Below are 8,170 nucleotides of genomic sequence, written 5' to 3'. Positions count from 1 at the left end.
CAAATATTAAAAAAAAAATTATATAATAGTAAATTTGGTAGAAGGATAAAAAATCTTTTATCACTTTTTTTTCTTCTGGAACAAAGTTCAAACAACAACAAAAAGCACGCATAAATTTGTTAGCAAAATCGTGTAGGAGCACTGGTATCAACTTCAACAAAACGAGAAATATGAATGATTTCCAAACGCACCCGAAACGAAAGACACTCACCTTTGTTGGGTTAAATGAAAACACCCACAAGAAAATGCATACCCGTTGATTGCTTCCTTTTGGAACTCAACTCGTTGGGATAGTGGTCACTTTATTTTTCTCTGTGATTGGTTGAATTTCCAAAAGAAACCAGAACTTAATTTAAAAATACATCGGATATATGCTTTCGTGATTCTTAGTAGTGTTTTATGTGATTTTATGTGATTGCATCCCAATTAGAAAGCTGATGAACGATTTAAGTCAATATTGATAAACGAACCAAATCAACAATGAATGTGAGGAAGTTTTACAGGTACGAGTGCCTTGGTGTTTTTAATATTATCATAGGCTTTAATCTAAGTTACTTATTATACGCATTTTGAGAGAATTACAGACACAAGTAACATATTTAATTAGTAAGTTTAAGTGCAGGAAGGAAATAATATCCCTCAATTAGGTCAAAAAGCCATTTTGAATCGACAATTCCTCATAATAGTGGGTAGAAGACGGTCGAACTAGAACCAGACAAAAGTATTTATACAGGCGAGAGTCTTTGAGATATCACTTAGTGTGTCACTTAGTGTTATCACTTAGGGAGCCCACAAAAATCTAAGCCTAGTTCTGCCCAGGCCTGGGCATAGACACAACAGCTCTTCTGATGTTGTTTCTACGAAAATTGGTAGACATGTGTTGCAGGGGATACCAAAGTATAAGCCGTGTCCTATAAAGATAGATATTAAGCTAGATATCTCTAATTTCCTTCTATTTAACAAGTTAGAGGTTTCGCATTTGGAATAGATTGGCCATGTAACCCTTAACCTGACTGCTGGTTAAGGGTTATGACTCTTAATACACTGTCAGTGATAAGGCGCGTTTTATGCGAAATACAGGTATAAGTATATATCTATGATCAATTTAATACTATTATTTTGTACTATTTATACTATTAGCGTAAGTTATCAAAATAGAGCAATATATATCAGAAAGTTCTCAAAGGATCAGTGCCTTATATTTTTAATGTTATAGATACTTATAGGTATACATACTTCTATATATATACATATATATAACATTTTACTACCATATTATCGTATGTTATCATAATTGAACAAGCTATATAAAAAGCTCATAGCTTTTTTCTTTTTTCTGAACTGTAGATTTGTTTCAAATTTGTATGTAAATATGATAAATATATCCCCATAATAACATTAGCTGAATCTAAGACCATTGACTCCTACAGATTTTTCATTATTGAAATAGAGTTTTTGGTAGTGGCGTTTTAAACTTCAATAATGAAAATCACGCAAGAGTCAATAAGCTTAGGTGCAACTGAGTGGTTATGGTAATATGTTCTTCATATTTGCTAAAATATTTTCAATAATTTAATCTTTAAAATTAATTTTAGTCCATTTCATATATGCTGACTTTTTTAATTAGCTTTATTATAAATGAGTGTTGGGCTATCAGTCAGATTTTGTAATTTGGTTTTTTAATAAAAAATTTTTCTTATTATTTTACTTATTTAATATTTATTTCCGACGTTTCGGTTTTTTAAAACCATCATCAGGGAAAAAATTTTAAAACAACTGAATAGAATAAAATTTGTATATAAAAATAAATATAAATAAATATTAAATAAGTAAAATAATAAGAAAAATTTTTTATTAAAAAACCAAATTACAAAATCTGACTGATAGCCCAACACTCATTTATAATAAAGCAAATTAATTTTAGTAAGTTGAAGTGTCGTACTTACTGTTTTAGTGTTTTTAAAGAATTTCGAGTATATAGATTATTCTATTCATTAGAAGTTTTACACCTACACCATGGTTAGGATTAGTTGTAGGTAGTCTTCTTACTAGTTGCACTTGTCAATATTCTTGAATTAAATTATTTTGAAAAGCATATTCATATTTACAATTCTCTTCATATTTAGAATAGAATTTTCGTAATCAGCTTTACTTAGATCTTTTCACAACTTATTACTGAATTGTGTTTTTTAGTAATTTGAGGTTTCATTTTTAGGGCTTTAATAATTTTCATATATTGAAGAATAAGACTATCATTCTCATTATCAAAGTTTAGCAACTATGAACAGTCTGAATTATTTCAAAGCACCTTTTATAAAATTCTTTATTAATTTTATCTGGTCTTCGAGAATCCCTTAGAGAAAGAAATTAAGAGAGGGTACAGTTAAGAGAGTGTAGAGCAAAACATGAACAAACCTTATGATAATACAAAAATTGATGGAAATGTAATAAGTTGTTGTTTTTGAGATGTTTAATTCCAAATTCAGAAGTTTCAATGAAGGCATGACCTTCATTTCCGATTTACGTGACCCACCTTTAAGAAAACTAGATCTCATCAGAAGAGATCGTGTGCAAGGCTAACTGCAGTTATCTCTGGTCATTGATGTAAAGGAGCTTCCGCAGAGAAACTGTGAATTCCTCATAATTTTAACTGCAGAAGTTGTGGAAACTTGCAAGAAAAAGAAACCATAAAACACTTTCTCTGTGAATATCCGGCTTTGGCGTTAAGAGAAAACAGGTTTTCAGGAAAGTTTTTTTTAGTTTATGGAAATGGAAAAAATGTGTATGGAAAATTACCTGATGGCCTATCACTGCAACCAATCAGTCAACTTTAGCTGATCTTTAATGAACTTATAGAGTGTTCAGTTAACAGAGCGTGTTAAGTTAAACATGTTAACTTCATTATTGATGTTCCGACAACTATTTTAAACTAGAAATATAATTTATTCTCTTTGACATGGGATAAACACTAATCAATATGATCAGTTTGGTTAATCAATTTAAAAATTTTATGAAGGCACGAGACAAACAGTCATCAATATAACCTTCGTTCTTCAATTTAAAAATTATTATAAAAATACTAATAAGATTGGAGCTGAAATGTGTGCGATGCTCACATTTAAACAGATAATAATGTCAGTTGAGATGCAAGTCGAGATCTTTTTCCGATCGTTCAAGTGTCATGAAATTTTGACAGCACCTCAGTGAACAATATGCCTTACCGATGGATTTAATTGGTAATTGTTGACCTCAAGTAAATACAATATTTTAAGAAGTTCTAATTACAATACTTCGAGTTTCACTTAACTTACTCTAATAAAAACTAAAGACTTCACTGAAAAATATTTGTTCCGATTTCCCACTGGGTACTTGAATACTTGATTCAATTTGGTACTAAGAAATGCATTTTTCCTTTGCGAACTAAGCGGTTTTCAGTTCGTTCTCTATTAACATTTGCTTCATCCCAAAGTTTGTGTACCTCGAAAACGTGAAAATGCTTGTATGACGCTTTTGCTATTGTATGTTCAGTGCGATAGATTCGCTGATTTTGCGGAACAGGGAACAATGGAAGGACTTTCATACGTCTATTTTTAAATCAAACTATTGTAAAATTTTGAACGTAAAAAAATGAAAAATTTTATAAAGAAAAAATGAAAACTTAGGTGAAAAATGGGAAAAATTTCCGAAAAAATGTAATTTACAGTTCACCGTTTCAATTTATTGAGCGATGGACACGTTTGGTTTCAACTTGCGTACGTGCAGAAAAAAGGTGAAAACTTCAAAAATTAATTTTGGAAAGGAAAATAAACTACAGGAAGTTAAAACAATTACAGAACATGAAGAAAATGTTGATAAAAAGACATTGGAATAGGTTGAGGTTGAGGTTGAGGTTACATGACAGAAATGGAAAATAAATATTGATAGTAGAGCACATATAATAAGGACCAGAACCGTTGTGATATCATATCGTTCGACGATTTTGTTGAATTTTTCAATAGTTTTTTATTTAACTTTCTTTTTTTGTTTTAAGCAAAATTACACCTTTGAAATCCACAGTAACGTTTGTCCTAACATTTTATTAGAATTTTCCTTTATTGTATTATCAGCAAGAATTTTGGAGTACGAAATAAATTTGAAAGGTCCTCTTAATGCACGAATTTTTGAATAACAAAAACAAGCTGAACAATCAAGAGAAATTCATACCCAAATTTTTGTTATGGCATCAACTGCTGTCACTAACATTGACACTATCACAAAGGCTTTAAAGGAATAACCCAGAAAAGGTGTTCATTCCATTCTGTGGAGCATGAGACCTTTTTCAGAACGTGGGTAAAATATTTACCTACACGTGACGAGTTTAGTACCTTTCAGCTTTTGCTTATATTTTGTAAATTTGAAAATTTGTTTATCAATATTAAGCTGCAATCTGAGTTTAAATTTTATTTGCATATCAAAATTTTATTTTCAATAAAGATAAGAGCAATATTTACTTTTAATGCTCAACGGAATGGTATTAAAAATTGTTACATAGAACATTTAACTGATGTTTTAGATATAAATATATAATATTTATTCAATTTTAATAATGTAGAATAAAACCACATAAAAATAGCACAAAAAAAAATTAATATAATTAATATAAATTATATAATCTGAAAATAAGGATATAATTTTTAAAAATATAGCCATCATATACCGCAACTTCAGCTATTTTAATATACCATCATTTAAAAAAATAATATTTTGATTTTAGGTATACTTCTTTAACATATTTTAAAAAAGTTTTATTAGTTAAGTAAACTAACAGAAAAACTGGTTAGACGTAGAGATGTGGGTAAACTTAGATTTACATAACGTATTTGGATGCAAACATCAACACTTACATTCGATGACAACTATTGCCCTTTTAAAGCCCTTAAAATTCCCAAGAAAAATCGAAATATACCAACCATTGCTTCTAATATATCCCGTTGCGTTATTCTAGATAAACCATTTACTTTTTCAAATAAAACCAATTTAAAGCTGAAGCTGAGATCCGATAAGTTTACTTTTGTGTCGTTCTTGTAGCGAAGGAAGATCTTTTAGACATTGCACGTTTCATATGTAGCCCCAGTGAACACAAAGAGTGATTAATAGATTCCATATCCCATACATATGCAAACTGACACAGTGCGTTTGGTGTAGTATGCCTACGTTAAAGCATGGATGATATAAAACAGTTTCATAAAATAGCCTAAGATTATGGTTAATGTCCACGAATAGAGTAAATCATTCTCCCCCCTTATTAGCAGTCAAATTTTGACTCATTCGTTTATATATATATCTTATATATATAATTCTTCTGTACGTGTGTTGACTGTGAACTCCTCCTAAACGGCTGAACCGATTTTGATGAAATTTTTTATGTGTGTTCAAGTGGATTCAAGGAAGGTTTAGATTCACAATTTGGCCCACTGGATAATGTCTTTTTAATTAATTTTTTATTTTTTGGTATCCATATACTTTTATATTAGAAATTTAAAATTTATTCATGCTTACTTTGATTTGTTTAAAAAGTTTAAAATCTCTAAAACGAATCGTAAAACTGCAGTTGCATAGCTTAAATGCATTTAAATTCCGCATTATAAATCGTTTGGCAACCGATCTATTAAACAATGATATGCAGCGCGAATTTCAGTATAGCTCTGAAGATTTGGTTGAATTTGTTACAAGAAGCGAACAAATCTTAACGCACCAACAAAAGGTCATTTATGATCGGGTTTCGAACGCAATTGCGGTAAAAGAAGGCGGCTTTTTTTCTTGGATGCACCAGGTGGAACTGGAAAAACTTTCTTAATTTCAATCATTCTTGCAAAGGTTAGAATGCAAGGAAATATCGCTTTAGCACTTGCATCATCTGGAATCGTTGCGACATTGTTAGATGGTAGTAGAACAGCCCATTCGGCACTAAAGTTGCCACTAAACATACATTCATGTGAAAATGGGGTATGCAATATTAAAAAACATTTAAATATGGCTCAAGTACTTCAAAAATGTCACATCATTGTTTGGGATGAATGCACAATGTCACATAAATATTCATTGGAAGCATTAAATGAAAGATTTAAAGATTTAAATGATAACTATAGACTTTTTGGAGGCGCTTTAATTGAAAATCAATGCTTGCCTAAAATCATCCATTTTGTGGCGAAGTGTTCATATATTGCGACTTACCGAAAACATGCGTGTTGGACTACAGAGCGATTTAGCTGCAGAACTGTTTGTCAAACAATTGCTGGATATTGGTAACGGAAACGTAAGTCTTCATGAAAATACGCACTTTATTAAATTGCCAGAAAATGTTTATAAAATTGTTAATTCGGAAGAGGAGTTAATAGAAAACGTATTTCCTAACATATATCAAAATTATCAGAACCATCAATGGCTTCAAAGTAGAGCGATTCTGGCTGCCAAGAACTTAGATGTCGATGAAATCAATTTCAAAATTCAAGCTAAGCTTTCTGATCTGTATATATACGTACAAAATGGCCTAACAAAAAATATTGTTCATGATTTAGCTTTAAGTTAACATTATAGCCCATAATAAAACTGTTAATATAATATTAAAAAAAACCTTTTTTCATGTAAAATGTAGTGCTTATAAGGATTTGAAGTAACATGAAAATATTTGTAACATAAGTAATGCATGTGGACTTTTTGTAGTTCAAAAGAAAAAATCAATTCAAAATAATTTTAGCATTAAAATGCTAAAGGTTAAGTTGAATAACAACAAATATTATAACTCAGCTGAGCCAGGAAAATTAACTGCAAGGGGAAACAACGTTCGCCGGGTCAGCTAGTATATATATATATACATAATTGGATTGAAAATATTTTCTTTTCTACTTCTTTTTAAAGAATCTGTTGTTGCCTGATAGTAACTTTTGAAACTAAAACATGGAATCGGATCGTTACATTTTTCCTGCAATGATCAATTACATAAAATGAAAATTAATAATGAGAGAGCATAAATAAATGTAGTTATATATAACTTTAGAATTTATGAAAGAAAAATCTTTCGATATTTATTTACTCTCTAAAAGGTTAGAAATGACATAAACATAACAAATATGAATTGATCGGACTAAATACTAGCGATGATATCGTGGCATTTGCTAAATCAAAGAATTAACGATGGGTTGGTTAGGTATATAAAAATAATGGAAGGTAAGCTAATATAGAAGGAGAATGTATGATTAATAATGAAGGCCTACTTAGTCTTAAGCACGGTGCGAAATAGTTAGTCAAAATTCCGAGAGATTTATCTTAGAATAAAAATGATAAAAATAATTCGAATATCTAAAACAAATGTCGTATCCGTACCTCTGTATGGGTGTGAAGCATGGAAATTTACTGGATCCATCAATTCGCGAACCAAAGTTTTCATAAAAAAATGTCTAAAACGCATATGGTGGCCAGAACACATCTCTAATGCGGAATTGTTGAAAAGAGCGGACATACAAAGCGTCGTGAATGAAATTAAAAAACTAACATACGTTACGCAAGTAGAATTCCTGCAATGCTGAGTAAGCCCTAAAGTGGAACCCGCGAGGCAGTCGTTAGCCTGGCGCTCCTTCAAGAACTTGGCGAAGGAGGACAATTGATGCCGAACTAACATCAGCGCGCTACTCATGGAACGACATTTCCACGGCAGCTTCAAATAGAATGCGGTTCAGAGGATTTGTTAAAGCCTTATGCTCCACTGGGAGTTAATGGAACAAAGAAGAAGATGTCAAATCAGAAGTTCAGTCACAGAACAAGAATTTAAATTAAAATTACACATTTTACAAATTTTCTATATTTTCTTCAAGCGATCTACACTATTTGCTATTACTGATATTAAAGTTCTAAGAAATAGTAACCTATATACGGTTACATCTAATTTTTTACTTAGATATTAAAATGGGTATTTCCAAAGTATTTATTAAATTGTTATGTCAAATCAGAGATGCAGGCACTGAGCAAAAATTTTATATTCCTGCATAAAGTATCTTAAATGAATATCAAACGTTCCCTATATGCTATGTGCCACCTTTTTATAAAAAGGAATAAGAAGCATAGCATGCATATAAATATGTAAATATTAAGTAAACTAAAGAATTATTTTTATCACCCAACTAACTAATTTCAT

This window comes from Teleopsis dalmanni, chromosome 2 (genome assembly GCF_002237135.1).
Source record: "Teleopsis dalmanni isolate 2A chromosome 2, ASM223713v2, whole genome shotgun sequence".
NCBI classification, from domain to species: domain Eukaryota; kingdom Metazoa; phylum Arthropoda; class Insecta; order Diptera; family Diopsidae; genus Teleopsis; species Teleopsis dalmanni.
The sequence above is the reverse complement of the archived record's forward strand: the minus strand, read 5'-3'. Positions refer to the sequence as shown.